The sequence below is a fragment of the Cherax quadricarinatus genome, chromosome 16 (genome assembly GCF_038502225.1).
Source record: "Cherax quadricarinatus isolate ZL_2023a chromosome 16, ASM3850222v1, whole genome shotgun sequence".
Taxonomy (NCBI): Eukaryota; Metazoa; Arthropoda; class Malacostraca; order Decapoda; family Parastacidae; genus Cherax; species Cherax quadricarinatus.
In genome coordinates, this window is record NC_091307.1 from 8,535,538 (window position 1) to 8,546,222 (window position 10,685).

General features: G+C 42.9%; 1 long non-coding RNA gene across 1 annotated transcript in view; it reads right to left on the bottom strand.

The window, feature by feature from the left end:
• Window positions 1-10,685, bottom strand: part of LOC138852757 (uncharacterized) — a 313,494-nt gene that overhangs the window by 279,961 nt on the left and 22,848 nt on the right. The window contains exon 2 of the long non-coding RNA XR_011392053.1: window positions 9,357-9,397. This is a non-coding gene — a long non-coding RNA (uncharacterized lncRNA). The remainder of the gene's footprint in view (window positions 1-9,356; window positions 9,398-10,685) is intronic.

Sequence of the window (10,685 nt, forward strand, 5' to 3'; positions counted from 1 at the left end):
TCTGTATGTTAGAAGTGATCAAGGTCCCAGGACCGAAACGTTTTCTAATAAATATGTTATAGTGTTTGCTTACGTGTCTTTCTGAACCACACCGTTAGATGTACTTTGTCTGCCCATCAGAAGTCTAAACCTTGTTAGCCAATCAACTCTCGACTATTTACGGGTGGTGTGTGTTGCAATCATAGATGTCAGGAACATCTGCTACACAGTAGTTGAAAACAAACACATGTTGCTGAACAAGCTTGTATTCGGACAATGTTTGCTTACCAAGTCATGATTTGGTAAAGCTCTACCCAGAGCGAAACGTTGACCCAATAAAAGTTGATTATGCAACGAGTCCAGTTTCTTCGTGGAATAAAGACACTCGGAGCAGAGCAAACCTCGATTGTAGACTACGTTTCGCTCTGCCCAGAGTGAAACGTAGTCTAAAGGTTTGCTCTGCACCAGCGTCTTTCCACCGTACCTGCGGGCAACACCTGCCAGCCTACGACAAACGTTTACCTCACCACTGCCGGTAGTACTCCATTTCGACCCTGAGACGTGCTGCGGAGCGCTCCAGAGGACGTCCTAAGAGCTAGTCGTGTGGATTAACTCTATTTATATATCCATTTCCGACTGATTTTCCGTTATCATGGGGGATTAAACAGCACGGAAGTATTTAACTTATAGACACGAAGTCTCTAGCCTTGATCTGCTTTAGGTAGGTTGGTGTAGTGAGCAGCAGAGACTGAATAACACAGTGTCTGTGTGATGTTAGTTGTTGTCTTCAGTCTAGCAGTAAGTATCAGCAACCATTCTGTCGAAATGCTAGTTAAGGAGGGTTTTTTATACATGAAAGTAGAATAATAATCTTTATTTCTACAAGTACATGATACAACTTATACAAACCTAGTTAACGTCAGTGACATACTATATAGAAAGCCGATGGTTATACAGAGCATTTCCTGCAAATTAGGATAATTTTGTCCCCAGGATGATACCCACTCTACAGCTAACACCCTAACACCCTACAGCTAACACCCAGGTACCTACTTACTGCTGGGTGAACATGGACAGCGGGTGTCTTAAGGAAACACGCCCAAATGTTTCCACCCGTACCAGGGACCTCAATGTGTATGCTGAGTGAGCTATCAACCGAGCTACGGGACAATGTCGAGAGGCTGGGGTTCAGTGTTCCGGAAGAGGATGTTGCCTTCGATAATCAAGGGTACTACTACACTGCTTAGTGACTGCTTGTCCAAGACACTGTTGTTACGTGCATGTTTAAGCCCATAGCTGGGTTGGTAGCGCACTCAGCGCACACACTAAGTGTCCGTGGTTCTACCCCCGGTAAGGGGACAAAACTACGGACACCTGCTGTCCCTGTTCACCTACCAGTAAGTAGGCACCTTGGTGTTCGCCGAATGGAATGGGTCGTATCCTAGGGTAAACATAACCTAAATTATTAACACAAAAAGACACTTCAAGACACGTTTCACTCAATCAATTTCTGTCTGTCTGTCTCTCTCTCTATAGACAGAGAGAGAGAGAGAGAGAGAGAGAGAGAGAGAGAGAGAGAGGAAGAAAGAGAGAGAACATAAGAAAGGAGGAACACTGCAGGAGGCCCGTTAGCCCATACCAGGCAGGTCCTTTACAATTCATCCCACTAACAAAACATTTGCCCAACCCAATTTTCAATGCCACCCAAGAAATAAGCTCTGATGTGAAAGTCCCACTCAAATCCAACCCCTCCCACTCATGTACTTATCCAACCTAGATTTGAAACTACCCAAAGTCCCAGCCTCAATAACCCAACTAGGTAGACTGTTCCACTCATCAACTACCCTATTTCCAAACCAATAGTTTCCTATGTCCTTTCTAAATCTAAACTTATCTAATTTAAATCCATTACTGCGGGTTCTCTCTTGGAGAGACATCCTCAAGACCTTATTAATATCCCCTTCATTAATACCTATCTTCCACTTATACACTTCGATCAGGTCTCCCCTCATTCTTCGTCTAACAAGTGAATGTAACTTAAGAGTCTTCAATCTTTCTTCATAAGGAAGATTTCTAATGCTATGTATTAATTTAGTCATCCTACGCTGAATGTTTTCTAACGAATTTATGTCCATTCTGTAATATGGAGACCAGAACTGAGCTGCATAATCTAGGTGAGGCCTTACTAATGATGTATAAAGCTGCAGTATGACCTCTGGACTTCTGTTGCTTACACTTCTTGATATAAATCCCAGTAATCTATTTGCCTTATTACGTACGCTTAGGCATTGCTGTCTTGGTTTAAGGTTGCTGCTCACCATAACCCCCAAGTCCTTTTCGCAATCTGTATGGCTAAGTTCTATTTCATTTAACTTATAAGTACTAGGGTTATGGGCACTCCCAAGCTTCAGAACCTTGCATTTATCTACATTGAACTGCATCTGCCACTTTTCTGACCAAGAATAGAGTTTGTTTAAATCCTCCTGAAGTTCCATAACATCTACGTTTGAATCAATTATCCTACCTATCTTTGTGTCATCGGCGAATTTGCTCATATCACTAGTAATTCCCTCATCAAGATCATTGATATATATTATAAACAACAACGGGCCCAAGACTGATCCCTGTGGAACGCCACTTGTTACAGATCCCCACTCGGATTTAACCCCATTTATGGACACTCTCTGCTTCCTGTCAGTGAGCCATGACTCGATCCACGAGAGCACTTTTCCCCCAATGCCATGAGCTGCCACTTTCTTTAGCAGTCTATGGTGCGGAACTCTTATCAAAAGCCTCACTAAAATCTAAGTATATAATATCAAATTCTTTATCGTGGTCAACAGCCTCAAAAGCTTTACTGAAGAAAATTAATAAATTAGTTAGACATGACCGGCCTCTTGTGAATCCATGCTGAGTATCATTAATCAAGCTATGCTTATCGAGATGGCTTCTTATAATCTCAGCTATAATTGACTCTAGTAATTTGCCTACAATTGAGGTCAGGCTTATTGGGCGGTAATTTGACGGTAACGACTTGTCCCCTGTTTTAAGAATAGGAATTACATTAGCCATCTTCCACATATGAGACACTACACCTGTTTGAAGAGATAAATTAAAAATATTAGTTAATGGTTCACAGAGTTCCATTTTGCATTCCTTAAGAACCCTTGAAAAAACCTCATCAGGACCCGGCGACTTATTTTGCTTCAGTCTGTCTATCTGCTTCACAACCATTTCACTAGTGACTGTGATGTTACATAATTTATCTTCTTCTAGCCCACTATAAAAATTAATTACTGGAATATTGTTAGTGTCTTCCTGTGTAAAAACTGAGAGAAAATAATTATTAAAAATCGAGCACATTTCATTCTCTTTGTCAGTATGGTGCCCATAGTTATTTTTAAGGGGACCTATCTTATCTCTAACTTTTGTTCTATAGACCTGGAAAAAACTTTTTGGGTTAGTTTAGAATCCCTAGCAACTTTAATTTCATAGTCCCTTTTAGCTTTTCTTATCCCCTTTTTAATGTCCCTCTTAATGTCAATATACTGATTCATAAGATGACCCTCACCTCTTTTGATACGCCTATAAATTCCTTTCTTATGCCCTAGTAGATATTTGAGCCTATTATTCATCCATTTTGGGTCATTTCTATTTGATCTAATTTCTTTGTATGGGATAAACGTTCTTTGAGCAGCATGTATAGTGTTCAGAAAACTGTCATATTGATAGCTCTCTTCGTTACCTCAGTCAACAGATGATAAGTGTTCTCTAAGCCCATCGTAATCTGCTAAGCGAAAATCTGGGACTGTTACTGAGTTATCGCTACTATCGTACTTCCATTCAATGCTAAATGTAATTGATTTGTGGTTGCTAGCACCCAGTTCCTCTGAAATTTCTAAATTATTAACAAGGGATTCATTGTTTGCCATAACTAAGTCAAGCAGGTTATTTCCCCTTGTAGGTTCTGTCACAAACTGCTTCAAAAAATAATCCTGAACTACTTCTAAGAAGTCGTATGATTCTAAATTCCCAGTCAAGAAATTCCAATCAACATGACTAAAGTTAAAGTCTCCTAGAATTACTACATTATCGTGCCTTGTGACCTTAACAATTTCCTCCCATAGTAGTCTCCCTTGGTCCCTATCTAAGTTTGGGGGACGGTAAATCACTCCTAAAATCAGTTTTTCATGCCCCTCTGAAAATTCTATCCAAACAGACTCTGTATGTGTTACTTCAGACTTAATACCCGTTTTTATGCAACAGTTCAAGCGATCTCGGACATACAATGCCACCCCACCCCCCTTCCCGATACTTCTATCTACTTGGAACAATTTAAAACCCTGAATATGACATTCCGCAGGCATGTCCCGACTTTTTGAATTAAACCACGTCTCAGTTAAGACAAATACATCAATGTTACCTGCACTAGCAACTAATCTCAACTCGTCCATCTTATTCCTAGCACTACGGCAATTAGCATAAACGTTGAAAGACTCTCCTTTCTCTTTACCCTTCCTGCTCATTTCTGTTTTTTCTACTAAACCTATTACTGTCCTTATCACCCAAAGTCCCTGGCTTTTCAATATCTACCTCGTTCTGCTTATTACTAGTTCCCCTAGAACTCGTAATATTACTACACTGGGACTTCACTGTTTTCCTGCCAAAACCCATACCACTAACTATTCCTAGTTTAAAGTCCTAACTGCTCCCTCCACTGCAGTTGCCAGTGCTGCCACCCCAGACTTAGATAAGTGAACCCCATCCCTAGCATACATGTCATTTCTGCCATAGAAGAGGTCCCAGTTGTCAATGAATGTTACCCCATTTTCCTTACAGTATTTGTCCAGCCAGAAATTGACACCAATTGCCCTGGACAACCATTCATTTCCAACTCCTCTCCTTGGCAAAATACCACAAATGACAGAGTTCCCACCCTTACTCCTAATTATTTCTATTGCTGACCTATACCTGCTAATCAGGTCTTCACTCCTACGTCTGCCAACATCGTTGCCTCCAGCACTGAGACAGATAATAGGATTGCTCCCATTACCTCTCATGATGTCATCCAGACGGCTAACAATATCCTCCATCCCAGCCCCAGGAAAGCAAACTCTCTGTCTCCTACTCCTGTCCTTCAAGCAGAACGCCCTATCCATATACCTAACTTGGCTATCCCCAACAACAACAATATTCTTACCTTCCTTGGTGTCGAGAGAGAGAGAGAGAGAGAGAGAGAGAGAGAGAGAGAGAGAGAGAGAGAGAGAAACGTTGCGTAATAAAGATTTGATTAAAAAACGTCTTCAATAGCGATGCCCCGCTGTTTTTACACTCACAGTTAGAAACATTTCGCTCACGAGAGTCGTTGTTAATGAACTGATTAACGAAAGTCTCAGTGAGCGAAACGTTGCAGAATAAAATACTTGAGTAATACATGTGCGACATGAACTTCAAACCACTTTTGTTTCACTTAGAACAATAGAACAAAAGGTACGATAAGTCACTAAGTTCACTTACCTGTGTATCATGTGTCAGCAGGATACAGTAGTGGCTTGTGTATCATGTGTCAGCAGGATACAGTAGTGGCTTGTGTATCATGTGTCAGCAGGATACAGTAGTGGCTTGTGTATCATGTGTCAGCAGGATACAGTAGTGGCTTGTGTATCATGTGTCAGCAGGATACAGTAGTGGCTTGTGTATCATGTGTCAGCAGGATACAGTAGTGGCTTGTGTATCATGTGTCAGCAGGATACAGTAGGGGCTTGTGTATCATGTGTCAGCAGGATACAGTAGGGGCTTGTGTATCATGTGTCAGCAGGATACAGTAGTGGCTTGTGCATCATGTGTCAGCAGGATACAGTAAGGGCTTGTGTATCATGTGTCAGCAGGATACAGTAGTGGCTTGTGTATCATGTGTCAGCAGGATACAGTAGTGGCTTGTGTATCATGTGTCAGGAGAATACAGTAGTGGCTTGTGTATCATGTGTCAGCAGGATACAGTAGTGGCTTGTGTATCATGTGTCAGCAGGATACAGTAGTGGCTTGTGTATCATGTGTCAGCAGGATACAGTAGTGGCTTGTGTATCATGTCAGCAGGATACAGTAATGGCTTGTGTATCATGTGTCAGCAGGATACAGTAGTGGCTTGTGTATCATGTGTCTGCAGGATACAGTAGTGGTTTGTGTATCATGTGTCAGCAGAATACAGTAGTGGCTTGTGTATCATGTGTCAGAAGGATACAGTAGTGGCTTGTGTATCATGTGTCAGCAGGATACAGTAGTGGCTTGTGTATCATGTGTCAGGAGAATACAGTAGTGGCTTGTGTATCATGTGTCAGCAGGATACAGTAGTGGCTTGTGTATCATGTGTCAGGAGAATACAGTAGTGGCTTGTGTATCATGTGTCAGCAGGATACAGTAGTGGCTTGTGTATCATGTGTCAGCAGAATACAGTAGTGGCTTGTGCATCATGTGTCAGCAGGATACAGTAGTGGCTTGTGTATCATGTGTCAGCAGGATACAGTAGTGGCTTGTGTATCATGTGTCAGCAGAATACAGTAGTGGCTTGTGTATCATGTGTCATCAGGATACAGTAGTGGCTTGTGTATCATGTGTCAGGAGGATACACTAGTGGCTTGTGTATCATGTGTCAGCAGGATACAGTAGTGGCTTGTGTATCATGTGTCAGCAGGATACAGTAGTGGCTTGTGTATCATGTGTCAGCAGGATACAATAGTGGCCTGTGTATCATGTGTCAGCAGGATACAATAGTGACCTGTATGCTGTGTCAGCAGGATACAGTAGTGGCTTGTGTATCATGTGTCAGCAGGATACAGTAGTGGCTTGTGTATCATGTGTCAGCATAATACAGTAGTGGCTTGTGCATCATGTGTCAGCAGGATACAGTAGTGGCTTGTGTACCATGTGACAGCAGGATACAGTAGTGGCTTGTGTATCATGTATCAGCAGGATACAGTAGTGGCTTGTGTATCATGTGTCAGCAGAATACAGTAGTGGCTTCTGTATCATTGTGTCAGCAGGATACAGTAGTGGCTTGCGTATCATGTGTCAGCAGGATACAGTAGTGGCTTGTGTATCATGTGTCAGCAGAATACAGTACTCGCTTGTGTATCATGTGTCAGAAGGATACAGTAGTGGCTTGTGTATCATGTGTCAGCAGGATACAGTAGTGGCTTGTGTATCATGTGTCAGCAGAATACAGTAGTGGCTTGTGTATCATGTGTCAGCAGGATACAGTAGTGGCTTGTGTATCATGTGTCAGCAGGATACAGTAGTGGCTTGTGTATCATGTGTCAGCAGGATACAGTAGTGGCTTGTGTATCATGTGTCAGCAGGATACAGTAGTGGCTTGTGTATCATGTGTTAGCAGAATACATTAGTGGCCTGTGTATCATGTGTAGCAGGATGGATACAGTAGTGGCTTGTGTATCATGTGTCAGCAGGATACAGTAGTGGCCTCTGTATCATGTGTCAGCAGGATATAGTAGTGGCTTGTGTATCATGTGTCAGCAGGATACAGTAGTGGCCTCTGTATCATGTCAGCAGGATACAGTAGTGGCCTCTGTATAGTGTATGCTATATGTGAGCAGGATACAGTAGTGGCCTGTATGTTATGTGTCAGCAGGATACAAGTGGCCTGTGTATCATGTGTCAGCAGGATACAATAGTGACCTGTATGCTGTGTCACCAGGATACAGTAGTGGCTTGTGTATCATGTGTCAGCAGGATACAGTAGTGGTCTCTGTATCATGTGTCAGCAGGATACAGTAGTGGCCTCTGTATCATGTGTCAGCAGGATACAGTAGTGGCCTCTGTATCATGTGTCAGCAGGATACAATAGTGACCTGCATGCTATGTGTCAGCAGGATACAGTAGTAACCTGTGTATCATGTGTCAGCAGGATACAATAGTGATCTGTATGCTATGTGTCAGCAGGATACAGTAGTGGCCTCTGTATCATATGTCAGCAGGATACAGTAGTGGCCTCTGTATCATGTGTCAGCAGGATACAATAGTGACCTACATGCTATGTGTCAGCAGGATACAGTAGTGGCCTGTGTATCATGTGTCAGCAGGATACAGTAGTGGCTTGTGTATCATGCGTCAGCAGGATACAGTAGTGGCTTGTGTATCATGTGTCAGCAGGATACAGTAGTGGCCTGTGTATAATGTGTCAGCAGGACACAGTAGTGGCCTGTGTATAATGTGTCAGCAGGATACAGTAGTGGCCTGTGTATAATGTGTCAGCAGGATACAGTAGTGGCCTGTGTACAATGTGTCAGCAGGATACAGTAGTGGCCTGTGTATGTGTCAGCAGGATACAGTAGTGGCCTGTGTACAATGTGTCAGCAGGATACAGTAGTGACCTGTGTATAATGTGTCAGCAGGACACAGTAGTGGCCTGTGTACAATGTGTCAGCAGGATACAGTAGTGGCCTGTGTACAATGTGTCAGCAGGATACAGTAGTGGCCTGTGTATAATGTGTCAGCAGGACACAGTAGTGGCCTGTGTACAATGTGTCAGCAGGATACAGTAGTGGCCTGTGTATAATGTGTCAGCAGGATACAGTAGAGGCCTGTGTATAATGTGTCAGCAGGATACAGTAGTGGCCTGTGTATAATGTGTCAGCAGGATACAGTAGTGGCCTGTGTATAATGTGTCAGCAGGATACAGTAGAGGCCTGTGTATAATATGTCAGCAGGATACAGTAGTGGCCTGTGTATAATGTGTCAGCAGGATACAGTAGTGGCCTGTGTATAATGTGTCAGCAGGATACAGTAGAGGCCTGTGTATAATGTGTCAGCAGGATACAGTAGTGGCCTGTGTATAATTTGTCAGCAGGATACAGTAGTGGCCTGTGTATAATGTGTCAGCAGGATACAGTAGTGGCCTGTGTATAATGTGTCAGCAGGATACAGTAGAGGCCTGTGTATAATATGTCAGCAGGATACAGTAGTGGCCTGTGTATAATGTGTCAGCAGGATACAGTAGTGGCCTGTGTATAATGTGTCAGCAGGATACAGTAGAGGCCTGTGTATAATGTGTCAGCAGGATACAGTAGTGGCCTGTGTATAATGTGTCAGCAGGATACAGTAGTGGCCTGTGTATAATGTGTCAGCAGGATACAGTAGTGGCCTGTGTATAATGTGTCAGCAGGATACAGTAGTGGCCTGTGTATAATGTGTCAGCAGGATACAGTAGTGGCCTGTGTATAATGTGTCAGCAGGATACAGTAGAGGCCTGTGTATAATGTGTCAGCAGGATACAGTAGTGGCCTGTGTATAATTTGTCAGCAGGATACAGTAGTGGCCTGTGTATAATGTGTCAGCAGGATACAGTGAATGGTCGTACCTACCTTGCCGTTCGTCCTTCCTTCCTTCACGTTGTGCATTTAAACTGAAAGAAAATTTTAAACACATTAAAATTATTATTATTATTATTATTATTATTATTATTATTATTATTATTATTATTATTATTATTATTATTATTATTATTATGGGGAAACGCTCAACCCATAAGAGCCATGCAGCAACTAAGGGAAAGGGGGCAGGAAGGAAATGGTTGGAAATCAGGTTTGATCTAAGGAAAGGAAAAAGCAGCTCCAGCTCCCTGGATCAAGAGTCCTTCACCAGCAGCAAAGGAACAGCAACTTTAAATATCAATTCCATTACTTTCACTAAAATTTACGCAGAAGCAACGAGGTCTGTCTTTACGTTGCTTTATTTGCCACCAGATTATCTGGAAATAAATTCTTGAGAAATTTTATTCCTAAGGCAGATTATTTTTCTGAAGTTCCAAATGATGTTTCTGAATTTCAGTTTAGGTTGGTTAGGATACGATAATTTAGGAAAGGTTTAAGTTATTTTAAGTTAGATTAGGTTAGGAGAAGTTAGATAAGGCAGGGAAGGTGTGTGTGTGTGTGTGTGTACTCGCCTAATTGTACTCACCTAATTGTGGTTGCAGGGGTCGATACTCAGCTCCTGGCCCCGCCTCTTCACTGATCCCTACTGGGTCCTCTCCCTCTCTGCTTCCTGAGCTTTGTCATACCTCTTCTTAAAACTATGTATGGTTCCTGCCTCCACTACTTCACTTGCTAGGCTATTCCACTTCCTGAAGACTCTATGACTGAAGAAATACTTCCTAACGTCCCTGTGACTCGTCTGAGTCTTCAGCTTCCAGTTGTGACCCCTTGTTTCTGTGTCCCCTCTCTGGAACATCCTATCTCTGTCCACCTTGTCTATTCCCCGCAGTATCTTGTATGTCGTTATCATGTCTCCCCTGACCCTTCTGTCCTCCAGCGTCGTCAGTCCGATTTCCCTCAACCTTTCCTCGCACGACATTCCCCTGAGCTCCGGGACTAGCCTTGTTGCAAACCTTTGTACTTTCTCCAACTTCTTGACGTGCTTGACCAGGTGTTGGTTCCAGACTGGTGCTGCATACTCCAGGATGGGCCTAACACACACAGTGTACAGTGTCTTGAACGATTCCTTATTAAGGTATCGGAACGCTATTCTCAGGTTTGCCAGGCGCCCGTATGCTGCAGCAGTTATTTGGTTCATGTGTGCCTTCGGTGACGTGCTCGGTGTTATGGTCACCCCAAGGTCTTTCTCCCTGAGTGAGGTCTGTAGTCTTTGTCCACCTAGCCTATACTCTGTCTGCGGTCTTCTTTGCCCCTCCCCAA